Source organism: Lagenorhynchus albirostris, chromosome 17, assembly GCF_949774975.1.
Source record: "Lagenorhynchus albirostris chromosome 17, mLagAlb1.1, whole genome shotgun sequence".
Lineage (NCBI taxonomy): Eukaryota > Metazoa > Chordata > Mammalia > Artiodactyla > Delphinidae > Lagenorhynchus > Lagenorhynchus albirostris.
The window spans coordinates 52,617,024-52,645,014 of NC_083111.1; positions in this window are offsets into that span (position 1 = coordinate 52,617,024).

The window sequence follows — 27,991 nt, forward strand, 5'->3', positions numbered from 1 at the left end:
TTTTGAAGTCTAGAAATCTTAGATCAGAGTGACAGCACTGTTGGGTTCTTGGTGGAGGCTCTCTTCATGTTTTGTATATGGTAGTCTTCTTTTACTGTAGCCTCACACAGTAGAGAAAAAGAGAGCTACCTTGCTTCCTCTTTCTATGAAGACACTAATCCCATCATGGAGGTCCACCCTCATGACCTAATTACCTCCCATACTCTGTTCAGCTGCAGTAACAAAGGTCTTCAATCTACATCTACAAGTTCAGCTCCATCCTCCTTAATCTGGAGCCTGTGATTTAGCAGCCCTATCTATACCAGCAGGTAGAATCTGGAGTTAGCTTTGCTAACTGAACCTCTCTGTCTAGTGGTCTTAGGGTAAACTCCCTGGGGCACCTGCATCTTTTCTTTAGAGTCCCCCAATCATTATTGCTTGGCTTCAGCTTTATTTCTTATTTTGTATTCAGGGTCATCATTAGAAATCTAATTCTGCTCTAAACAATAATCTGCTTGGTTTAGGGCATTCCCTGGCACCCAACTTAATACTTTCCAGCCCTACCTCCACATATCATCACATTAGGGCTTCAACATATGAATTTAGGGTGGGGACACAAACATTCAGTCCATAGCAGTAAGTGTCATCAAAAGGCAGAAGCATGCCAGGGGGCTGTCATGATCTTGGGATAGATGCTTCAGTTTCAAGCAGAGTCCCAGCACTTGATGAGCAGCCAAATGTTTCCATGTGCATCATCTTATTTGACCCTCCCAAATCCTACAGACCTTTGAAGTAGGAAAAGCAGGTTTCATTTCCCTAATTTTGGAGGCGAGACATAACATGCCCAAGTCCTGAGGTCAGTAAAAGACACGTTCTGCCCCCTGCTCAGTGTTCTTCCCTTCGAATTGTAGGGAATCTTAGGGCCACTTATAATGGGAATTGTGATCACAGTGAAAATAACTGATTTAACCAGATGACTAAAACTTAAATTATCTTTAGAGAAATAAGGTTGTAAAACCATGTGGGGTTTCTACGTTACGGATGTTATATTAGTTTACTAGGGCTGCCTTAACAAAATACCAGAGACTAGGTGGCTTAAACAACAAATTTATTTTTTCACAATTCTGGAGACTACAAGTCTGAGATCAAGGTATTGGCAGGGTTGGTTTCCTCTGAAGCCATTCTCCTTGGCTTACAGACAGCTGTCTTCTCACTTGGAATTTACATGGTCTTCACTCTGTGTATGTCTATGTCTAAATTTCCTCTTCTTATAAAGACACAAGTCATATTGGATTAAGGCCCAGCCTAATGACCTCATTTTAACTTAATTACCTCTTTAAAGACCCTGTCTCTAAATACAGTCACATTCTGAGATACTGGAGGTTTGGACATCAACATGAAATTTGGGGGGATGCAATTCAGCCCATAACAGATGGCTTTAAAATCACAGTTTTGGAAATAGGAATGACATAATAGGACACAGGAAGCCATTGAAAGCTTTTGAAATGAGTGGCATAATGAAAGTGATGTTTAAGAAACATTAATTTGGCAGTGGATTGTAAAATAGATCTGGGAAAAGATTAGAAACAAAGAGACCAACTAGAAGACTCTTGAAATAGTCTACAATGGGTATCATGAGAGTATGGTGATGTTTCCAAATACATGCAATTTTAAAGTATGATGGAACTCCCTGCCCCCCTTTCTTTTAAACTTTGAGTATAGAAGTATGTCATACAATATATTGCTGTAAATGGTGCCACAAGCGTTCTAGTTAATGCTATAATAGAAGGGCAATAACACATAAAAGGAGTAAAAAAGTCATAACAAAAGTTTATTCTAAATGCTGCATTAATGTTATATAATATGATAATTATAACATAATATGCTACTGTTACAGTAGTTTCTGCCCATTCATCACGCATTTATTTAGTAAGACATATTGGATAGTGACTATGTGCTCTGTTCAGAAAGTAAAAGATATAATCCTACCCTAGAGGAGCCTGTCATTCTTTATGTTCCCAGAAAGTTAACTTTTTTCAAACAATTTAAACTTTCTCATTGTCTTTGTCAAAAAATTTTGAGCAATCATGAATTTACCTACCCATAAACCACTGAGAAGCCATCAAGCTCCTTTTTGAGAAGTATGGCATTTTCTTCATAAGGGTAAAGTAAACCTATTATAAATATGCCAGAGAACACACTCCCATTACTTCTACCTCCCCTAAGTGCCTTCAATCACCCTAATTCCCATGGACTTCAAAGGGAGCTCAGAAAAGATATGGCGGAGAAACAAGAAGTTGGCAGGAGTTGTACCAACACATCTTCAAACCACAGTGTGTTAAAAACACAAACCTTTCATGAAGCTAAGTGCCAACAAATGATACTTAGCATTTTCAAAGAGCTTCCCAATGGCCTAATTAAACGTTATGAGGTCAATCAGTATTATTAGCCTCATTGTGTAGATAAGAAAATGGAAACACAGAAAGGTTAAGTGATGTGCCCAGGCATTCACAGTTCAACAGTGTTCACATTAGTGTTTGAACTCAGAGGGCCTGACAACCCAAGGAATGTTTCAACTCATCTTCCAGTTCCCCTCAAAATATTATTGATCGTCATTTATGAACATCCTTAATAGGTATTAAAGGTTCAGCTTAACTTCTGAAGGTGAAGATACTAATTCCACTTCAAAAATAACCAAAATTTCTCATCGAATAGCTCCAAATTCACAGAAGTATATTAGAGACAGATAAGATTCTGCTGAATGTAGAATTCTTTTAATAGAGAACTCTATAAAATTATCTGTAATTTATATATGCTCATATATATTTTTTCTGTATATCTTAGTGATAAATGTGAGGTGATGAATTTTCCATTGTGATTAACTCAGTGAACATCTTTGAAGTTCCCCTAAACTCTCATAAAATTTTTAGTACCCTGTCACTGCAAGAGATCATTCAGAATGCTTTCAAATCAAAGTCTGACACATTTAAATGATGCAACTGAAGTTGTTGTCAGAATAAATTGTTAAATAACTCCCACCACATTGAATGCTAAAAGTTGGTTTAAATAGAATCTCTTATAATAGGTACAATTTAGGCTATTTCTTCACTTACTACTAATAATATCTTTATTGCAAGTTCATACAAGAACCACCATTAGTGGATACGACTAATGCCTATACATACTAAACTTTAAATCTCTGGTATATGCTTTTTCAAATAGTTTTTAAAAATTAATAAGTTATGTGCTTTTTTAATCTAAGTTTCTTTCATCCCTGCTTAAATAAAAATTCATGTTTATGTTTTTCCCTGCCCCAGTATTGCATAATAAATTGTTTTATGCTTCTAGTAGTTTGATTAAAGCCAATTAATTACTTAATGTGTTTTTAATAAATAGGAATAAAATCAATCTTTCATTAGTGAACTTATGTTTCAATAATAATAATAATAGCAAAATTAAAACATTATTTTGCCCATATTCTATTTTCTCCCCCATAGGAAATTTGATCTTAACACATTATTGACCGGGGGATTTTTGCAGAAACTAACGCCTGTGGCTGTAATATGTCTCCAGTCAAAAATGTGTTAAAACGTGACATGATATTAAAATTGGAGGCCTGCACTCTACCCTCTCTTCAGTGTGTCACAGGCAGTCCTTTGATGTTGACTTAGAAGAGATGTGCACTATTGGTTAATCATGGATATAACTTCCATTAACCCAGAATTCATCTTTCCTTTTCTAGACAAATTATTTCTATCAATTTTTTTCTAGATCTTGGAGACTTTCTTTTCGACAGTCTATCCAAGTTATCAGTAATGTAGACATGGAAGCAGTGTAGAGTGGTTGTTAAATTCTGGAGTTCTCTCGGCTTAGTTTAAATTCTGACAGCCACTATCCAAATGTGTAATCTCAGGCAAGCTGCTTAACCCCTCTAAGCCTCGATTTCCTCATTGTAAAGTTGGAGCAGTAGAAATATATACTTCATAGGCTTATTGTATGAATTAAAGGAAATAAAACGGGTAAAACACTTAGTATAGTGCCTGGAATAAAACAGTTTCTCAATAAAGGTCAGTTATTGTTAGAATGAAAACAATGGAAATTGCAGATTGGTCAATTTACCCTTACTATTTATTTTCAAATATCCACTCACCAAGTATTTTTGAGTGTCCACTCTGTGTATGGTCTAGGTGTTCCACATAAAATTCTAGTTAATGTACTGGACTTTAAAAAAAGGAAGATTCGTTCCTATTAAAATTCTAGTGGACGACACAAAACCTGTGCACAAATGTTTATAACAGCTTTATTCATAATTGCCAAAACTCGGAAGCAATTAAAATGTCCTTCAGTGGGTGAGTGGATAAACAAACTGTGATAGAATCCAGACAATGGAATATTATTCAGTGCTAAAAAGACGTGAGCTATCAAGCCATAAAGAGACATGGAGGAAACTTAAATGCATATTGTTAAGTAAAAGAAGCCAATTTGAGAAGGCTACATACTGCATGATTCCAACTATATGACATTCTGAAAAAGGTAAAACTATGGAGACAGTAAAAACATCAGTGGTTGATGGGGATGCAGCAGAAGAAGGGATGAATAGATGAAATACAGAGGACTTTTAGGGAAGTGAAAAATTCTCTGTGTGATACTACAATGAAGGATACATGTCATTAGACATTTGTCGAAACCCACAGAATGACACACCAAAACTGACCTCTCTTACATTAGCTATGGACTTAATGCTGAGAAAGTAGTATCGTCAGTGGAGGGTTTTGTCATAGACAATTGCATCAGTGGACAATCAGCATTCTTTTGAGGATGTGTCTTATAAGAACGAAGGCTGAATTCATTTTGCCATGTTCCCTTGCACATCGTCAAGGTCATATGGCCTTGGCTCCACCCATTAGTTACTCACGCAACAGTTCTGCTTAGAACCCAATTTCTGGCAAGGGTATAGCAGAAGCACTTGTTCGGGGAAGGCAACACTGATGATCTCCAGATGCTGATGTCCAAAACCCAGCATCAGCAGGGACAGCTGTGGGTTTGCCTCCTGTCCTGGTAGAGGTGATGGTGCTATTCTCCATTTGGGCATTCTCCTGTTGTAGCTGGGCATTGTTCTTAATCTTCACAGCTTCCAAACTTGACTCTGACCTTTCCAGAGCACCTGTGAGCCACCTAATGTCTACTAATGAAGTGTTTGTCTACTTAACCTATGTAGACTTTGCTTCACTGTCTGAATCTCAAACTGTCTAATGACCTACATGACATATCCCTTAAGACAAAAGTTTGAGGTGGGAAAAGCTTAAGTCACTGAAGCAGATATTACTACCATTCACTGATATTGTTTCTCTCTCCAACAAGGACATAATAGTAAGACTATACTTCCTGCCCTATGAATTTAGGTACAGCTTGTGACTTGTTTCGGCCAGTGAGTAAGCAAAAGTGATGTGCTTCCTTTCCAGGTGAAGCCATTTATTTTCCAGTTCTCTACTGTCTACCTCTCTCTTTGCTTGTTGAGGCTGTCATGAAAGTCTGTGCTATTGTGGAGGGAAAAATGTTGAGCCACCACAGAGAGTAGAGCTGCCCCATAAAGTGTCCAAGATCTGCAGAGGAATTTCATGCTAAAGAAATGAATTCTTGTTTAAGCCATTGAAATTTGGGGTTGTTCAGTACTGGAGCATAACTTAGGCTATTCCTGACTACCAGACATATTAGTGTTTGTAGAAGAGTTATATATGCTCACATCATTTGTAAATAAGTTAAAATGATGTAAATAAATTAAAATGATGTCAAACAATTAGAGCTTTCATACAATCTGAACTGAAATAATAATATATCTGGAAACATTTAAATCCCATGAGGTCTTTTCTCCTCCCCCTCGTTCTTCTTCCTCTTCTTCTTCCTATATTTTAATTTACACTTATGAACACTATGATCTGGGGTCACTGTGGACTTTTCAAACTCCTTAATGGTGTGATCTAAACCCAGGTAGGTAGAATTAAACCCAAGTAGGTTTGTGGCAATATAGAACTGTTTAAATGATAGCCTACTCATTTCTTACCTATTTTGCAATCATTTGGGATATTTTCTGAGGATAAAGTTGAAATACTTGAAAAATGAAGTTGGCAAGAGGCAGACAGATATAAACCAATTATTAAAAATCAATAGTCAGCAAATAAAATGGTCTGTACCTTAGAATCTAAGAGTACTTATACCTGAGATGATAAAATAAGTTTCATCTGCTATGCCCACTAAGCTTGATTAGTAGAATTGCTTGAAGGCTATGCAGAGTAAGGAGTTTGAAACTAAATTCAGATTCATTCAGAAAGCCATGGTTGACTCTGCAGTGGGCATGGAAGGGACTATAAACATACATGTCACATATCAGCCCCCCCTGCCCTTATGTTATAATGTCTGCTTATATGTGTGATGTAAATTTGTCCTAGATTTGAAATGCTAAACACTTCCACTTTATCTTAAAGCAAACAGAAGAGAGGGCCCTAAATAGAAATGTGTTATTTTAGACAGTCTGTTGCACAACACTCTCCATCTTGCCAAAAATAACTCTGTAATAAGATTAAAATTTCTGTTTACTCCTACTTCAACTAAGACATTTGAGGAAATTACCGCTAGGCCGTATCTTAAACGCATTTGACTAACATATCAGTTATAAACTTATATTGTAATTAGTTAGATTGGAGACCCTCTCATCTTCTTTCCTCTACAAGATTGTGAAGTGTCTGAAAGTAAGGTCCACAGCTGATTCACCTTCACATCAACTGCTCACCAGGAGCAGTTGAGACCTCGATGTATGATACGTCTTTAATAAATGACTGTTGAATAAAAGCATTGCAAATGGAATCAACAGCCTGACGAAGGCTTTGTTACTTATATAGCAGAGCTGTAGGATCTCTCTCAATGCAGCAATTTTGTATATCTATTAGCCAGCCAAAGGGTTGACTGGCTTCTGGGAGCACAATGGTAAAGTTCTCCAGTGGCACCTCTAAATCAAACTGGGAAATTCTAATGAATCTAGGAGTGATCCCAGCTGGTAAAAATGCCTGGAGCTATGAGAGTAAAATTAGATAATTAAATGGGCTGTTATAGTTGATAGGATGGGGGTGAGGCTTGGGCCATCAGCAATGGCTGTGAATCATCAGCTTTGGTCTCAGATTTAAACCTGGACATCTTCATTCTTGTTGCTCCTTTCATCCTGGCCTGCTGCTGACTCTCCCCATGTTTTCCCCCAAAGGAACCTGCCTGCTGGTTGAGATGCTGTGGTATATGTGATAGAGGGCCCTTTAAGGAACTTGCTCAGGTCTGTTTGTGTTACTACTGTTTCACGTGCCACAGCATCTCAGGGCAGGTCTGGCTCAGAGTAGCTTTTGAAGCAACAAAGGACTATCTCTTTGTAGACTAGCTTGTCTCCTGACTATTTTGCCGCTGGACAACTCAGTAATTCACTGGAAAGGAATGCTGCATACTAACAGTTTTCTCACATAAAATACCCGTTGGATCTGAGGACTTATATATCAGTGCCTCTGGAAATGTGAGGGAAAATATATAACTCCATCTGAAGCAGACTGTTTATGTTTCACCAAGGCTTAGTCTCCAGGCAGATTTTTATTGCAGCCTCCAATATATTTAGGAAAACAAAGTTGCCAGAAAACACCCTCTATTCTTTTAAACAGGCTTGAAGCCTGAGAAAACCTTAGCACAAAACAATAACTCAGTTATATTTATAATCTTAAACACCATCCAGAAGAGCATTTCAAAAATTATATGCTAGGAAAGATAAGACTCTACCCCATAATTTCAGGAACAACCATATGTCAGGTTGCCAGACAAATATTTACAACACATTCAAATTTAGTTGAACCTATATGACTTCAATCAGTGAAGCCGTTTCCAGACCCCAAGGTCACAAAAGCTGTTATCAGGTTTCCTAAGCCTGCTGCCACATTGGTGTCGGAAACCAAACGCCCCACACTCTAGGCTTCCTCAAGTCCTGAAAAGCTGATACTACGATACTTCTCCCTCCTCTTCCTGTCAGTGAAAAACACCTTTATACTCCTTCTTTCCCCGGTAATCACATTTTCCTTCTTTGAACAGGTGAAGAGGGCTGGCCACCCCTCTGAAGCAATCACATCTTTGCGTCCCAGAATTTAATTTGCAAACCATTGAGGCTGGAATTTCAAGTGTATGAACTGAGGTGACCATTGAGGGCGGATGCAAAGACATCCCACAGTAGCAGGCTCCCAGCCAAATTTACAGTGTCAAGTTATCTGCCTAAAAAATGTTACAAGGGCCATGGAGGTGCCCAGAGTGGGAGCCTGCCAATTAGAAGGAGTGTGAATGAGACTTATGGGGCTGGCCAGGGTGACAGGGCCATAGTCATCATTTGGCAGGAGGCAATTTAAAGATAGGTGTCTGACAGCGTAGCCAGGGTTCCCGGGAGCTCATGTATGGTTCTTGGAAATGTACTCTCTGTTGTAAATTATTGTACTCAGATTAAAAGTGCCTGCTACTCACTCCAGTTACTGAATTGTACAAGCACTCTTCTTTCCTTAAGTAACCAGCACTTGCAAAGTTTAGTCAGTGGTTTGGAGAGGTGTGGGGTAGAGAAGCAGAGGAGAAAACACCATATTTCCAGGTTCTTTACCTACTTAATAGGAGGAAAAAGTGATAATAATTCAGAGAAAAAACACAGCATAAGAATCAAAATCAATGCTATACTTAACTAATGATAATATTACTGACATCAAAATTATATTTTATTAATGAAGGATTTTCAAAGTAGCATAGAATCTAGCCAAATCATTTTAGCAGGATTAGACTTTTCTAAAAAGAATGATCATATTGGTAGAATGAAGTGAGAAACATATTACAAATTAAGAGAAATTAGACTCTATCTTAAGTAGTGTCCCTTGTGTATAATTATGAAATGGACACAAATATTGCATTGGTCACCAATTGATAAATTTTCAAGGTGTGTTTCGACCTCATGTAATAGCTAAGTTGCAAATTGTCACAGATTTGAGCTAAAAAAACTCTATGAAAAGGTGCTGCTTTCAGGGCTCTGAGTATATGCATGATTCAAGGGAATACTGGCAGGAATCGGGATTCGAATAGCTAGAGGAAAACTTACAGACCACAAATCATCAACAAGGTAAAGGGGTAAAATAAAACAAATTCCAAGATCAGCTTTAATAATATTAACTTCGCTTTTTGGTTCTCTCAACTATATCACGTTTGGCTAAAATTAAGAGCTATCAGTTTAGCGTTCACTATGTGCCAGTTTCAACAGCTTCTAAGTGCTCTCTATGTATTAACTCACTTGCTCCTCAAAACCAACCCTGTGAGGTGGGTGCTAGTATTATCCCCATTTTACAGATGAGGAAACGGAGCCAAAAGAAGTTAGACAATTGGTCCAAGATTATATAGTATCTAGTTTTAAGTGTCTGAAACAAGATTCCAATCAAGTAGCCTGGGTCCAAATCTTGTGCTAAAGCCATCTCTGGCTCTAAAATCACAAGATCAACATTATGATTGGTCATACACACATGCAAAACTTTGGGTGCTCTTTGACGGAGATGAGTCAGAGGGGTAGAGGAGGGAAGTGAAGGAATATGGGCATACCTTTAAGCACCTTCTCTTCCATATTACTTGCAGGAATAGAATTCAGAAACCAACTCCAATCAGGCTAATTATGTCAAAAATATTTTCCAACATTGGAAAAGAAATATATATGCTGTAATTATTTACTATTCAAATATTTTAATAGTTTAGATTTTGAAATATATTTACTATTACAAAACAAGTACTCCAATAACACCTTAATGTGATAAGTTACATTTTTTTGTTGTCAGTTCCCAGAAAGATAACTGATAAACAGGTCAGTCCTTATCTCAGGGGACTTCTCCACAGGCAAGAAGTGATTGGAAGTTCTTACTTCTGGGTGGCCCAAGCAATCCAGAGTGGTGTTAACAAAATGATAGCAGCTTCTTTAATAAAACAGAAAGATAATAGTTTTTCCTGGGTTATTAAATATATTTTTAACACGGGGGGGGGGGAGTATCTTGAAGCTCATCCTTAGCCTCTAGGTAACTGATCAGTTTTACTAAGACATTTACTTCTTGGGTATCTCTCCAACTTAGAGCTATTTGAGAGAGTTTCCAAAAGCAAGGTTTCTGTTGCCCTTTGCATGCTTTTTCCTTTCTCCTTAAGATCCACACTGATATTTGGCAACATGTAGACACAGCTGAAATTATATTAATTCTCAGTGATGTCTGGTACTCTGATTAGACAGAACCTGTGGTCCTTGTTACATAAGCTAAAAATGCTAGTTCAACTCAAGAATTAAGCAGAAGCTCACTGGGACAAAGACAGATTGCTGGAAATGAGAACTGGAAAATATAGGTGCTCTTCTACATGTGTCCTCATACCTTAAGCATTTCATTCCTTTTGATCACTCAAAGGTTCACCCAATTCCCTTTATCTCCACTGTAAACATTTGGAAATTAATCACTATTTTCGTTTTCCTGACAATTAGAGAAAGTTTCTAATTGCAGGATGGTCTCAATATATGTATGCCTGCCTTTCCTCCAAACCACTGGAAGAGCACCCTTTTGTGCCTCAGATGGGCTGATGCCAGAAGACTGCTCTGAAGTGCAAAGGAGATTAAAAACAAAGCATAAATCATTAAAGAAGGAGAATCTACTGCTTCTTTATCCCTCTGGATCCTAGGCTATTCCAAATGTCAGGGTACATCACAGGCTTAAAGTTCAAGGATGATGTATTAGTTCTGATTCTGTGCTTAGGAAAACTGGCAGCTCTGAAGCAAGGAGAACTGCACACAATCTGCTTTGGCAGAAGATTTCTCTGTCTCCATTTGGGAGGGGGAAGGTTGGGACAGCTATGGGAATTTGGCTTTCTCCTTTAGTGTAGAGGAAAAGAGAAGTAAATAACCGATGATGACTAGCTTTGGCTTTGTATTTCCAGCAATTATTAAATGCACTCAGGCTTTCAGTAAATTAAGAGACGTGATGACCCACAGGGCTATGCAAACCATTTATGGTGCTAAAATACTTGAGAGTGAAGCTTGATTTTTTTTTTTTTGTCCTAAGGTTTATGCATTATGATTGAGAGCATGTGTAAGAATAGAGATTGGGGATTCAGAACATGTACTTGCTGGAGACCATATGTCTGACTTATGGAAATTCCAGTCCTTATAAAATGCTGATTAAATATTACACTCAATAAGGAGCAAGATTAACAGATTCTCCTCTGAAGGTAGCAAGCAGAATTTAGCCTATTGAAAGTCTTGTCTGCCCCAGGTGTTTCCTAGCACATCATTCCCTGGGCTCAGAAATCCCCCAGCTGGAGCAGCCACTGAGCTGATTAACTACATTGTGACTTCAAAAGGCCCAGTTAAAATACAAGCGATGCCATCCTTAGGAGGTTTCTGCCTCTGAAAGAAACTTCATTTAGTAAGCTATATTGACTTGAAAATGGTTCTATTTTGGATTCAATCTGATAGACTATAACTTTCTAGCTAAAGCAAAACAAAAATTCCTGAGCAAAACTATTACCCCCTAATCTAGCAAAATAATAGATTTTTCAATATGTATGCCTGAGGATCTAGAGAAGGTGGATTGGCACCAGTTATTTCTTTGCTCCTCTCCAATATTTGGTTCATTCATTGTCATTATTTAACTCCTTCCGATGAAGATGAGAGACCTGGAAGTTGGAATTCTCAAAAAGCTAAGTAACTTATTTTCAGCAAGTCAGGACTGCCTGATGAGAGAGGACAGAAACTGCGCTTCACTGCCCAGTGAATTGTGGATCCTTGAGTGGGCCCTCGTTAGTGATGCATATGTAGGATGAATAGTTCTATTTCACTCTATCAGGGCCCTTTTTGGATATTTCTCCAAAACCCTGGGGACAGGTGGGAAAATTTTTCTAAGGACCCGGGGGCACTAAGGTGATTTGGGAACAAGAACTAAATGTATGAGGGGACATCTTCTGTACCCCATGAGGAAATACAAACCAGCAAGCTCTGCAGGACAACAGAGGATGAGAGCAGGAATTGAGGCAACTCTTGCTATTTCAACTGCTGGAATTTGTAGATCTTCCCTCTTGGGCTCTGCCTCTAACAAGATTCAGTATCCACATTCCAGTTTCTGTGTCGTGTTCAATTGGAATCCTTGAAACAAAATTTTTGGTACAACCAGAGCAGGTGTCCACATCTAGGTCACTGACCAGGGAGCTAGGCTAGCTACCAGAAGGCTGTGAGGATTAAGGCATAGAAGCTGTACAGAAGCTGGAGAAACACCTTCATATGAGCCCGCTACTCCAGCCGGCATTCTCAATTTTACTATTTATAAAGATACTCAGGGATCCTGGTATAACACAGATTGTGATCCAGTGGGGTGGGGCCAGAGATTTTGCACCTCTGACAAGCTTCCAGGTGATGTCAATGCTGTTGGTCCATGGACCACGCATTCATTCATTAGGTAGCAAGGTACTACACTATTATATGTTACAATTTTGTGTCTTAATGATAATACTAACTTCAACAGAACATTTAACACTCACTAGGCACTACTTGAAATACATTACAGGTTTACTTCACTTAAGCCTTGTAATAATCATAGAGGTGGATACACTGATCCCCACTTTACCAATGAGGAAATTGAGACAAAGAAATGTTAAGTAACCTGTCCAAGGTTTGAGCATTTTATTCAAATTCCATGTAGATATCTCTTGCTTCTCTGACCAAATGATTGGATCAGCCTCTGTTGCTTCCCTCTGAACTCCAGGGACCTGTTCAGTATCTAGACATGGATCACTACATAAGAGTTATGCTTGTGGCCAAATAGCATCAAAACGTTTCCAGATAGAATCAGTTTAATAACTGTACTTCAGAATTCTCAAATCACGCTATTTAAATATTTCAAGCTCAACAATATATAGGAATTCCAAATGCTAAAATAACAAGCTCTCTTCTCTGCATATTCTACTCTGTTACACCTAAGTATTGCTCTTTTTCAACCAGAACGCCATCTCTTACCATAAGATAAATACGTAACAGTTTGTTTTCAATAGCTAGTCTATGTCCAGACTATTTTATCTTGTCAGTGCCTTACAGATGTTACAGTGAACAAGGAATATAAAATACTCGTGAAATGTTCTTTCTGTGTCATAAGCTATATGAGATAGCAGTTCCAGCTGATTAGGACTGAACTCTATTAAATGAATTCTTCCTTTGTTCTTAAAACTGCCTGTCTCAAAAAAGAGAATCTTCAAACACTGTTGGTGGGAATGTAAATTGGTGCGGTCACTGTGGAAAACAGTATGGGGGTTCCTTAAAAACTGGAAATGGAATTACCATGTGATGCAGCAATTTCAATCCTGGGTGTATGTCCAGAAAAAAAGAGAAAAACTAATTCAAAAAGGTACCTGGTCCCCAGTGTTCATAGCAGCACTATTTACAATGGCCAAGACATGGAAGCAACTCAAGTGTCCATCAACAGATAAGTGGATTAAGAAGATATGGTATATATATATATATATATATATATATAATGGAATATTATTCACCCATAAAAAAGGATTTGCAGTAATGTGGATGGATGTAGAGATATTATGCTAAGTGAAATAAGTCAGAGAGAGAAAGACAAATACTATGTGATATCACTTATATGTGGAATCTGAAAAATAATACAAATGAATGTATATACAAAAGAGAAACAGACTCACAGATATAGAAAACTAACTTGTGGTTACCAAAGGGGAGAGGGATGGAGGAAGCGACAAATAAAAGGTATGGGATTAACAGATACAAACTACTACATATTAAATAAATAAGGAATAAGAATATACCATATAGCTCTGGAATGAAGACCATTATCTTGTAATAGCTTATAATGGAATATAATCTGCAAAAATACTGAATCACTATGCTATATACCTGAAAATAACACAATATTGTAAATCAACTATACTTCAATTAGAAAAAACACCTGCTTGTCTCCAGAGGCCATAAATGCCTCATGGATAAAACTCCACATACAACTTTCACATACTCAGTTCTCTCAGGTGGATGAATAATTTTGTACCATCAAATCACCATCTACTGCTGGTGTGGGTTTCTTCATTATAAAGAGTTTCTATTATTTATTCATCCTAAGAGTATGATTTTTAGGTTAAAAATTTCCTGAGTTAGAATATAAATTAGCAGTACAAATCTATGCTACAATAATATACTAAGTAATTTTAGGGCATCTTGTTTTTTTGATGGTTTTGTATGATTCAGTTGAGGTTTTTTGCTTCTGTTTCATAATCAGTGGCTGAGTGCACCTACATAAGAAACGGTCAGTGGCTATAAAATTTTATGTTCCCTTAGCAATGCATGAGGATATAGTTTTTCCACATCCTTACCTGCATTTGATATTATCACTTTTTAAAAATTTCTGCCATTCTGATAGGTGTGTTTTGGTATCAAATTTCATTTTTGTAATGGCTAATGATGCTGAACATCTTTTCATGTATTACCGTATTTATATAGACAAACTCCTCAAAATGCCCCTTTAGGAGGAATTTACATCATGGCAGATGCCTTTCAATTGGAAACTTAACTTGCATTGTCTTAAAGAAATGTTGTTAGGCATGATTCTGGACTGTTACATTATTGGTAAAATAAGGTTTGGGGTGCTTGCCAATTGCTGTGTTTAACATGTGTCTGAGAGATTCTGAGTTCCAGCAACCATTTTGCAAATGAATATAGTTGACTCTTGAACAACGCAGGGGTTAGGGCTGCCAACCCCCTGTGCAATCGAAAATCCAAGTATAACTTTACAGTCAGCCTTCGTATCTGTGCTTCCACATGCAGGGGTACAATCAACTGCAGATTTTGTACTACTGTGGTACATATTTGTGGGAAAAAATCTGCATATAAGTGGACCTGCACAGTTCAAACCAGTGCTGTTCAAGGGCCAACTGCCGGGAAAAAACCTTAACTTTATTTACTAATTTTTTTTTTTTGCTATCCCTTAAAAAATTTCAGGCAGTTTGATTTGTTCACACATTAAGAATTATCTATACAATATTTTTTTTGCTTAGTTCTAAGGAGTTTTATTTATTTGTTTGTTCAGTCATTCAGTGCGTATATAATGAGTACCAGCTAACATGCTGAGCACAATGCTGACTCAGAGACAAAATGCCAAGTAAGGCAAACAAAATTTCTGCAAACAAAGAGTTTACAGTCAACAAACTTTTTAAAGTAGACAAAAGTAATCATTTCATATCATGTTCCTTAAGTGGTATTTGCCTGCTCAGTTTCAAGTTTAATTTTAGGTTATTGTTCATGTTAAGTTTGTGACTAGCTAAAAGAAACTGAGCATTCAGAGGTTTCATGACACCTTCCAGTTTCCTTCCTTCCTCTTCCCTTTTGCAGTGAACCATGGAGAAGAGAAGGTAAGCCCACAGGGCTCCTCTCTTTTGCCTTCAGATTTGCCTTCCTTCCCACTTTTGGCCAGCTGCCAGATACAATAAACTGGAAAAGGCTCTTTCTCATGCTGTCCCCTTCAAAATTCATCACAAAGGACTTTATCAAAGACTAGACCTCCAGAAACTATTTAAATCGACAAAAGAGATGCTACTCCTGAAATATAATTTTAAAAAATAGAAATAGGCAGTTCATTTTGTAAATTGAGCTGTTAGGAAAAGCACTTTTCATCATAAAGAAATACTGCTTAGCATATCATGCACTGTGTAGCAAGATGTAGATTTAGTCCTCTTTTAATCCATTTAATGAACTTTTGTTGTGTATGTGTACTCTTATTATGTTCTACATACCTGTACCGTTCAAGGTGCTGGAGATGTAAAGCCTATCACACCTATCCCTTTCCTCCAAGAACTCACCTTCTGGTGGAAAACAGAAATGTAAATGGCATGTTCGTGTAAATTGTCCTAAGTGCTTCTGAGTTGTCCCCATGACAACTCTGAAATAACTCTGAAAATAACTCTGTAGCTGGTGACAGAGTGAGAAATTGGTGAGGAGAGACTTCTGTTATGCCAATTAGTAAGCTATAAATATTTAGAATATGGGTCAAAATTAAAGAACAATTCTTTTTCTGATGTTCCCTTTCACAGGTATTTTGTATTGTTTCTGTTTGTTTTGTTTTAGCAAATTACCTTCAAGTTACTTCCATTTGCCTGGAATTCCAGTTTCTACTCTTATTTACTAAGTTGATTTTCAAGATGTTGCAAATCAGTTATTATACCCCATAAGAGACATTTGAGGCACAATTTACATACAGGCATTCCCCATTATCTCTTTTATTTGTGTCTTTTAGCCAGTTCTACATTTAAAGCAAGTATTTCCTTAAATCCAATGGCAACCTGATTTTGTTTTGTTTTTATCAATCTTTGGTGTAGAACCTTGCCAAAAGCTTTGTAAAAGTCTGAATAAATTAGGCACACTGATTTCTGTAGTCCAAATGCATACTTACCCTCTCAAAGAACTTTGGTTGGGAAATATTGGCAAGGGTTTTGCTTCATTGCATAGTGTGTTCCATCACTGGCCTCTCTCTTTCTATTCTTAGATTGGAGGGGAAAAAAGTTGTAAGACTTTTCTTGTTTTATTTGTATCTTTCTTAAAGCTGCATTATTTTAATGAGATAGAATCAAAAGCTTAAGTATGTTTAACATCTCAATTTCTTACAGTGAAGCACGTAATAGAATTTTGATAATGGTCTGAAGTTACTATCTTCCTTCCAAAATATGTTACTCCAACTATACAAAAATGCCCAATCTGAGAACACAATTAAGCGTGTGTGTGTGTGTGTGTGTGTGTGTGTGTGTGTGTGTGTCTGTCTAGGATTTTGCATTTGTAAATCAACATGCAGATTATCTGAAGGCATGCTTAGGTATATATTTAATTTAATATAGTGTTAAACCCTAGATTGTAATCTAAAATCATGAGCATCGATAAGTAAGTTAAGGTATATAATTTTAAATTTTAAAATAAAATTAATTCAGATATGAAATTATTTTATCATCCACATGTCAATGCTGTTTCTTTTCATATAATATTGCCTGAGAACTACATATATAAACAGAGATTCCATTGTTGCTTTTTACTTAAAAAAAAATCACATTTGTATATATGACTGATTATTTTTCTTGTACTATTTTTAAAGCTGCATTTTTATGCTGATAGGAAAAGGGCATGCCTTGGATTTCTTCCTTCCTTCCTTCCTTCCTTCTTTCCTTCCTTCCTTCCTTCCTTCCTATCTTTCTTTCTTTCTAGCAATGTGTTTGTTATTACTCATGAGTTTTATATCTTTCTTATTGGCTGTATTCTGCTTTCTGAGCACAAGTAAATTTAAGAAAATATTACATGTTCAGCCCCTTTTGTATTTCCTTTAATGAAACATTCTTATCTATGTTCTTCAATATTAATCTGAGGTCACATCCCATTATGTAAAAGAGGGAAATATTTGGCTTATCTTTATAGAATTGTTTGACACTTAAAGGATTAGAGAAAATTTGATTTATGATCTGTAACATGAACCCAGAGTACAAAAATGAACAATATTCTGATATCTAAATTCAACTACCTATATAAGAATTCAGTTGATTTCCTTTGGTAATTTGACAGTCCTCTTCATCAAAAACAATCTGAAACTATTCTTATTTGTGTGATTTATAGATTATGACATCAACATTTAAAAGGTAAATAATGTGATATCTTCTGACATACATATGTCAAATGCCTATTATGACCCATTTCCATGATGTTTTAATTATTAGCTTCATGTTTTGCTTATGAAAACAAAAGCATAGTATTTCTAACAAAGAAATTAATAAAGATCCACAAACTTTAAAAATGCATTTTTTTGAAGAAAAAGAGATGGATGAATTACACTGAATATTGTCTTTAAAATAAATATTAAAATGTCTGATGCCAAAAAAACTGATAGCAAAGATTATATATCTTCTTAATTGATATGTTTATGATGATGGTATAATGCTATTTGGGAAGAATTCCAAGAGTAAATTATAAAATACTAGTAGATAGGAGGCTTTTTATCCTCACTAAATCATGTTCGAGCATGCAACAGAGCTAACAGTTTGTTTATTTGCCCTAGACAATATGTTAATATGATACTATTAAAAAGAGGGTTAAGGGAATGTCAATGTAAAAGTAAGATGACATGATGCTAAGTATGAAGTATCCACAATCTTAACAACATAACTACAGACACCCTTCCCAACTTTCTGTAATCTTCAAGAAAGACAACTGAAGAGTTTTCTATTTTGTTGCCTTTTGGTGATGATCTATTTACACCATTCAGAATAAAAGTATAACACATTTCTGGGCTTCCCTGGTGGCGCAGTGGTTGGGAGTCCGCCTGCCGATGCAGGGGACGCGGGTTCGTGCCCCGGTCCGGGAAGATCCCACGTGCCGCAGAGCGGCTGGGCCCGTGAGCCATGGCCGCTGAGCCTGCGGGTCCGGAGCCTGTGCTCCGCAGCGGGAGAGGCCACAACACTGAGAGGCCCGCGTACCGCAAAAAAAAAAAAAAAAAAGTATAACACATTTCTTTCTCTTAAAAAGGTATTCATTATATCTTTAGTCGATAAAAATTTAGTGCAAATAATGAGATAACTTGTACTTATTATTTACTTTGTGGCAAGTTTAAAAAGGTGAACTAACATCTCAAGATTAAATATTGGACTAAAATAAAACCCAGGCAGTCAGACTCCAGGGATTATATTCATAATCTCATTATATTCACTATAAAGATTAACAGATTATTAAAAAACTATTTCTTCCTTGAGGGATTCTGGTGGGGTGGGGGTAAGGGAGACAGACAGAAAAGCAAACAATTGCAGCAGCCTTGTAAATGGTAGAATAGAGCTGGTTTAAAACTCTAGGGGAGACAAGAAGAACCATCTGGTGCCTGGGAAGGCACATCTGAATAAAGTCAGATGGTTTACCAAGTCAGCATGATTTGGAGGGGACAGAAGGGAGAGAAGGTCATTCTAGGAAGAGCCATAAGCATAGCTAGAGCTAAAAAGAAGGAAACATGAGTGATATGTATTCAGGGAACATGTTCTGGCTGGAGTAAATGTGTTTGCAGGCAAGAAGACAGAGGGATTTGAAGAGGTAGACAGAAGCCCTGTGAGCCTTCTTAACAGGGCTGAATTTTGGCAATTGGAGCCACTAAAGAAGTTAAAGAAAAGAATGAAATGGCCAAACTTACATTTTAGGGGGAAATTTCTGACAGAGGATAGATGGGTTGGAAACAACAGGGAGGTATTGTAGCAATGGAGGCAAGATAAAATGAGAGGCCTAACCAGAGCAAAGAAATTATAATGGGCAGGAAAAAGAGATTCTGGAAGCAGAGTCAACCAAATCCAAGACTGGGAACCAAATCTATGATAGGAAAGGAGGTGATGAAGGTAAAAGAATCAATAGGATACGTTCCAGGCTTGAGTGAATAGATGGATGGTGGCATCAGTAACAAAGATAGAAACACAAAGATAGAAAACACAGGAGGAGGTACAAGTTTTGGGAAGTCATTAATGACTCAACGTGATGACATGTTGAGTTGAAAGTATCTGTGGAATATCCTAGTGACAGTGAGAAAATAAATATTGAGGAATGTGACTTTCAGGAAATTTGAGCAGCCCAGTTTTTCCCAATAAGAAAATGTACGTGAAAAGTCAATTTATAAAGAGGAAGCTGTTTGTAAGCAGGAAATCAAACCGGTCTCAATGAGGCCATTAGGGTGGGTCCTAATTCAACTTACTGGTGTCCTTATAAGAAGAGAAAATCTGGACACACAGAGAGACACCAGGGATGCGCCTGCACAGAGGAAGACCATATAGGCAGCCACCTGCAAGCCAAGAAAAGAGGCCTCAGGAGAAACTAAAACTGCTAATACCTGGATCTTGGACTTTCAGCCTCCAGAATTGTAAGAAGTAAGTTTCTGTTGTTAAAGCCACTCAATTTGTAGTACTGTGTTATGACAGCCCTAGAAAACTAGTACAGACATTATTCTAGCCTTGTGCACCACCTGCATGATAAAGATATGCTTGCCAGGAGGACCAACCCTTTTTCCCAGAGCACGCTGAAAACCCATGTTAACATCTTATTCTTGGGGCTTCATTTTTCTTAGCGCTATGCTGTCCATCCTATAATTTCTACAGCGAATATAAACTAAAAGTTAGCTTTCTTGGGCTTCCCTGGTGGCGCAGTGGTTGAGAGTCCGCCTGCCGATGCAGGGGACACGGGTTCATGCCCCGGTCCGGGACGATCCCACATGCCGCAGAGCGGCTGGGCCCGTGAGCCATGGCCCCTGAGCCTGCGCATCCGGAGCCTGTGCTCCGCAACAGGAGAGGCCAAAACAGTGAGAGGCCTGCGTACAGAAGAAAAAAAAAAAAGTTAGCTTTCTTAGTCACATTTACATTCTAGGTTTCTTCCTGAAGACTGCACCCAAGATACTTCACTGAACTTCAGTGTTTATAAAATGGCTGAGACTCCTATTTTCTCTGAGCATATATTATTTCTTCACCTGACGAATCTCATTGCTATTTCATAACTTTCTTGTCAAAAGGTAACCTTATTTCACAGGATTCCATAAAATTGCCCAGCTGACCACCCACATTTCCATCTGTATCCCTACAATGAGCTGGAGCCCTGATTTCCACACAGAAAAAGCATATAGTTGTTCAAGTTATCAGCGAGAAGAATTTTAGAGGCATAATTTAAAGGACTGAAATAAATCTACCCCAAACTAATTATTCTTTAATTTCTGTAGATTCAAACTTCACATCAGGTGCTATCATTTAAACATGAAAATATGAATAAGCTTAAAAAAACTTTTTCCAATAGACCATATTTATAACAGCCTGTTGGTCACTTTGAAGAAGAGTCTATCCTTGTTTTATGATTTATAATCAGATATTACTAGACAAATAATTTATTTATTAAATAAGTAAATATTCATTAATTTCTGAGTCTGGCACTGTGCTAGGTACTGGCGTTACAGACAAACATGCCCTCCACTCCTTGAACCCTTAAGGCTATATGGGGGGAAAGAAAGGGGAATCATTAAAAGGTTTTATGAAGATACTTGCCTTGTATACCTTAGGTCCATTTATTACCTTGGCAAAACATTAGGCCTACTTACAGCATCTTTAATGTAACTTCAAACATACAATGCAGAAAAAGCAGCTATTGGAAAGTAAAAGTGCTCTTAGAGCTTATGATGCTAGGAGAATGCTGATGATTATAATTGTAAAAGTTATTTTATACTGTAGCTTTTATCACTAGAGATTCAAAATGTCAGTATTGGGAAAAACATCTCTGGTATTATGGGCTGAATTGTGTCCCTCCCTAATATTCATAGTTTAAGGCCTAACCCCAAACCTCAGACTGCGATAAGGCCTTCAAAGAGGTGATTAAGTTAAAATGGGGCCATTAGGGTGGGCCCTAATCCAATCTTCTTATAAGAAGAGGAAATTTGGGGGCTTCCCTGGTGGCGCAGTGGTTGAGGGTCCGCCTGCCGATGCAGGGGACACGGGTTCGTGTCCCGGTCCGGGAGGATCCCACATGCCGCAGAGCGGCTGGGCCCGTGGGCCGTGGCCGCTGGGCCTGCGCGTCCGGAGCCTGTGCTCCGCAGCGGGAGAGGCCACAACAGTGAGAGGCCCGCGTACCGCAAAAAAAAAAAAATAAGAGGAAATTTGGACACACAGGCACAACCATGTGAAGAGAGAGGAGGAAAAGGGCAGCTACCTGCAAGCCAAGAGAGGCCTCAAAGGAAATCAGTCCTGCCAGCACCTTGATTTTGGACTTTCAGCCTCCAGAACTGTGAGAAGATAAATTTCAGTTGTTTAAACCACCCACTCTATGGTAGTTTGTTGTGGCAGCCCAAGCTAAGACAACACGTATCTGAAGGCAAGGCAAGGCAAGATCTGTAAAATGCAAACCAATTTGATAGTTCAGCCATTGTGTAATTAATTTGAGCACTGCCATATGTAAGATACTCAGATAATTCAAGCCAGCCCATGGATTTTTTTTCATACAGCACACTTTCTTATAATTATGTCCTGCTGTTTAAACAATAATAACTTGTAAAGAGTGTAAAAATGTTTTCACTAGATGCTCTTATCAGTTCAAAATCTGTAACATTTAATGTATCAGTTCCTGTCACTGTGGTCCTTCATTTCAATACTTAATAAAGTATTCAGCCATCTTCCCTCAGTCTTCTCAATGAACCACAATCATTTTTGGCACATATGCAGAACAGATCAAACTTTCTTGAATTAATAAAATTAAGTCTGTCAGATTTAGGCCAATTGGGTATTAAAGTCAAACTAGACCAAATACTGGCTGAGCATAGTTGCAGCTTGTATAGATCAGATTTGGCATAAAATTCAGTTTGTGATGTAATGTAAATTGTCAAAGTGATACTGCTTCAATTTTGTGTGGTTTATTTTAAAAGTGATATCTATCATACAGAAAAATAAAGCTTAATGTGAAAATAACTACTTAGAAGAACAATAGAATGAGAGTGTAAGTTGAGCATCCATTAAGAACTGGCATATGGTTCCGCATAATAACCTAGGATTTCATTGTTTCCATTTGGATTGAACAGAAAAAGAGAGAAGGCTGAGTGAGATGCTACCTTCACTTTTCTTTTACGTGAGAATTTAAAAAAAAATTTTTTTTGTCACTTTAGGACTAGTCACCTTTTATTCTCTTAAGTAAGAGTAAAATTTCCATTGCATTTTTTGTAATGGGGGAAAAAAAAAATCCTGACATGACTGCCACAACATGACTGTGTCAAAATAAGCTCCATTAACTTAATATCATTAAAATATGTATGCCATTTTTTGACAAATTCAATACTGGAGTTTTAAACATCAAATTCATGTAATAGCCACCATTTCAGTGAATTAATATTCTTGTCAAAGTACCCTTTGGCCAAAACCAGAAAACAAAATTCCAAATGTTCTATAGGACAATTTTAAGATACATATTATAAAGGGACAACTGAGTGAATATTTTTGGTCTAAACCTCTAAACTAAAAAGTGTAGAGAAAATATGGACTAAAATTCAACACAAATAGCCATTTTTCTAATTGCATTAGAAAGCTAGCTATTCACATGTTTACCATTTTTAGTTAATGCACAATTTCCAGGTAAATTTATTTTCATAGTTTCATAAAGTTTCTTTAAGCATGACTTCAGACAATAAAAATCACTAATTTTGAGGCCTAATTAAAATAATAAAAATGTTTATTATTTTAATAATACTCAAGTATATTAAACTTTCAAACTGCTATACTATTAGTTCATTCATTCCCTCAACAAAGTATTTTGGCATGCCTGTTACCTATGGGTCAGTGATTCACAAACAGGCATGGTCACCACCCACATAGAGCTTATGAAATAAGAGATTTCATAATTAAACACAAAGTGGTAAATATGATGTGCCAGAGCAATTTGCAAATACTTAAATATATTCTCTCATTCAATCCTCATAATAGGTTATTACTAGTTTCAGCCCAATTTTTACTCAAGAAACTGAAGCATAAAAAGTTAAGTAATAGCCTAAGGTCATACAGCCTATGAGTGGCAGAACTGGGATTTGAATCTCCACACTCTGGTTCTAGAGCTTATATTTTCAACTACTGTACTGCACACACTTTTCATCTATAACATTGCAAACTGTGATGAATGATATAAAGAAAAATACCGTCTACAAAAAAATGTATACACAAAGCCAAATTTAACTTGGAGCTGTCAAGGGAATCAAGAGCATTGATTTTGAAGCTGAGACTTGACGGACAACTGAAGATAGAGAGGAGACAGTGGTGGGAGGCATGGGGGTAGTGTTTCAGCAGAATGAATAGCATGTCCCAAGGTGCTGGTATTAAAAAAAAAAAAAAAATAGAGGTTACTTGGTTGAGCATTTTTCCCCCAATCTTTGTATTACAAGAGCCACAATGTTTTTTATATTTCAATCAAAAAAATGGATTGAAACTTTTAAAGCAGAGGGAAAGAAGAGTTGAAAAAGATTTTCAAGAACAATTTATTTATTTAATTATTTTGGCTGCGTTGGGTCTTCATTGCTGCATGCAGGCTTTCTCTAGTTGTGGAGAGCAGGGGCTACTCTTCGTTTTGGTGCTTGGGCTTCTCATTGTGGTGGCTTCTCTTGTTGCAGAGCATGGGCTCTAGGCACTGGGCTTCAGTAGTTGTGGCACGTGGGCTCAGTAGTTGTGGCTTGAGGGCTCTTGAGCGCAGGATCAGTAGTTGTAGAGCAGGGGCTTAGTTGCTCTGTGGCATGTGGGATCTTCCTGGACCAGGGCTTGCACCCATGTGCCCTGCATTGGCAGGCAGATTCTTAACCATTACTCCACCAGGGAAGTCCTAAAGAACAATTTAAAAAGTGCTTAAGAACACAGCAGATTGCAAAAATGCTTTGCAGGGTACAAAGATTTCTGATACATGAAAACCTACTGGAAAAAAATGATCATTTTCAAATGCATTTCCAGCAAAAAGCCATCTTGAACCAAATTTTATCCCACCAAATTGTATGTTTTCAATTCTGTCCTTGTAGTCAGGAAAAGCTGCCAGGCAGAGGGATCAATGCAGGCAAAAAATAAAGGCATAAAACAGCATGGTTTGCTCTCTGAACTGCCAAGAAGTCGGACTTGGCTGAGATGTACGGTGAGGTATGGGGAGGAGCTCTCAGGGAGCAAGAGAGCTTCCCAGGATGGACAGGGAAGTAGGAACCAGATTGCGGAGGAAATTATCAATCGTACTAACAGTTTTATCCTTTAGGTAATGGAAAACCATTAAAAAGTTTCAAGTAGAGATTTGCATTTTAGGAAGCTCTAAGAGAACTGGAAGCTGAGAGAAATGTGAAAACTAGATAAAATAAAACCAGATTATCCAACATGCCAGCATTTAAAATTCTCTGTTAATTGATAAAATGGTAAATTCATAACGTTACTAATGGCAGAATGAAGTATAAGGAAAGATAAAAAGATAAAAACACGTGTATTACAACCTTGATATCGAATATATTTTATTTTTTTGAAAGGTAATCAACATAGACTCTATATGGTGACATCAAAGAACCTGATGAGCTAACATATGTAAAAAGCACCCAGAACATGCCTGAAATATAAAAGAGGCTTAATAAATACTATAGCATTTCATTTGATAAGTTCCATTACCAGCTATCTCCCAAATAGTAGTAGTATTTATACTCTCTGTATGGAGAAAGGTACCATTATAAGAGAGATCAAAGCAATAAATTCAAAGTGAAAACATTTTAATTTATTTTGTAATTTGAAAGCGTTCATTGCACTGATTATTTGTGTGTTTAGTAATAACAAGGCAAGAGTCACCATTATAGATGACTAATAAAAACCTGCTGTATAGCACAGGGAACTCTACTCAATACTCTGTAATGGTCTATATGGGAAAAAAATCTAAACAAAAAAAAGAGTGGATATATGTATTTGTATAACTGATTCACTTTGCTGTATACCTGAAACTAACCCAATATTATATATCAACTATACTCCAATAAAAATTAAAAAATACATAAAACCATGTCTTAACCATTTCTTCTCTTCAGACTTAATACCAATTCATCAAGACTCTGCTCTAGACCTCAAAATAACTACTCATTGTCACTTTTGGGAAAAAATTCCAACAATGGCATTCTCTGAATTGAACTCCTATGTCTAAAAAATAACTTCAGGATCCAAGTAAAAGAAGCTGGAGTGGGAGGTAAAGAAAATATATGTCAAACACTCTAACAGTTATTAACGCCCCTCACTTTACTCTAGCAACATCCCTATAAGTTATCCCTGTTTATGTCGATGGCGAAACTAACACTCAAAGAGATTGTGTGACACACTTCCCCCTGCAAGAAGGTGGATGGAGTGAAAGAGCTTAGGCTTTGGAATCAAACGCCTCTAGCTTTCAATCTCATTCCTTCCTCTATCTACACCACCTTTCCAGGGAGAAGACCTTATCTTAGTTACTCTTTTATGTCCGCATCTAACAGATCAAATGATTCAGAAGAGAAGTTTAATCAATATTGAATAAAATAACGATGGAAGGAAATTTCATAATGTAGCAACTGAGCTCATTTTTAGAAAAGAGTTCAGTGCACAATAATTTATGAATTCCACACATAATTAGGAATTCATTTCTACATGTATCCTGGAGATAGCTGTAAGGAGGAACAATTGTTAATTAAAATGATCCAGAAAAAGGATGAAGTAAGTCAAATGAATAATGGAAATTGACCTATACTTCCCAAATAATCAAAAAATAAAAAAGGAGAGGGACTTCCCTGGTGGTCCAGTGGTAAAGAATCCACCTTACAATGGTGGGACGCGGGTTCGACCCCTGGTCAGGGAACTAAGATCCCACATGCCGCGGGACAACTAAGCCCACGCACCACAACTACTGAGCTCACGCACCTCAACCAGAGAGCCTGCGTACCACAAACTACAGAGCCCACGCGCCCTGTAGCCTGCGCACCACAACTAGAAAGAGGAAAAGCCCACACACCACAACTAGAGAGAAGCCCACACATGGCAATGAAAGATCCCGTGTGCTGCAACTAAGACCTGATGCAGCCCAAAATTAAATAAATTAATTAACACAAATAAAAAGGGAGAAATATTTTTTACAAAGATGTGACAGCAACTGCTAGTTGTTCCCCAATACTTGTTTTCCCATTTTTCTACTACAATAGAACTTTCCAATTTTAGCTAACTATATGGCTCCCTGGAATAGCAATCACATTTCCCTATTTTCCTCTTATCTAAGTGTAGCCACACGATTGAGTTCAGGCCAAGAGAATGTGAGGGAAAGTGATGCGTGCAGCTTCTAGGATAGGTCCTTAAAGTGATGGGGTGTGTCCTTTCTCTCACTTTTTCCATTCTGCTTTCTGGAATGTAGATACGATGCAGCATCATCTTGGACCATGAAGCTGAGGACAACAGCACCTATGCGATAGATGATAAAGCAACAAGACGGAAGGAGCCTGGGTCCAGTTCTGGAGCTAAGCAGCCATGCCAGTCTTATACCACTTAACTTCAAACTAGTAGGTGAGAGAAACATAAGCTTCTATCTTGCATAAGCCACTGTCATTCAGGGTCCCTGTTACATGACACTGAACCCAAACGCTCATTAATACCCATGGAGACCATGGTGGCAGGGTTCTTGTGGACTGGCTCATTCTCTCTTCCAATCTCAGGATTTCTTTCCTTCTAATAACATGAAGGCCAGGAAATCATTCGCTGTGAATCAAAAATCAGCTTACATCTTTAACTGGGCAAGATGACTCTTGGAAGTACTCCTAAGTTCACTGAAACATTTCTTTTCAAAAACTGGAATGTCATTTTAGTCAAATAGCTTTTTTTCTTTCGGTGTGACAAAAACAAAATATGCCAAAATATATAACATATCCGATTCTTATTTTGAAAAAAGTGAGATCAAAAGGCATATCTAAATCTGACTTTCTTTCACTTTCTCTCTCTTCTTCTTTCTTTCTCTTTCTTCCTTATTTTAAATCTATAGAGGACCCAAGACTTTGTGAACTAAGTTGGTCAATGTCAAAACAAATTTTAAGCCACTTTGCAAATGACCAAGGGTTAGGCACATCCAGTGTCCCAGATCAAGTAGGACTGTCTTTACCTATTCTTTTAAATCTACTCTAGCTTCTATCTAAGCTCTATGTATATCAAACTTTTTAGTAGAAATAAAACTCAGCTGAATGCCAAAATGTCTACGTTTTGAGCATTTTGCCTGCTATTTAAAGGGATATGAGTTTTGAAAAATTCAATAAAATAACTCCCAGTCATGTCTCTTTATTACAATATTGGAGCTCTGCAACCTACAAGCAATTCACTTAATCCCGCTAAAGCTTGGTTTTTTGACCTATGAAGTGAGGACCGTAACTGT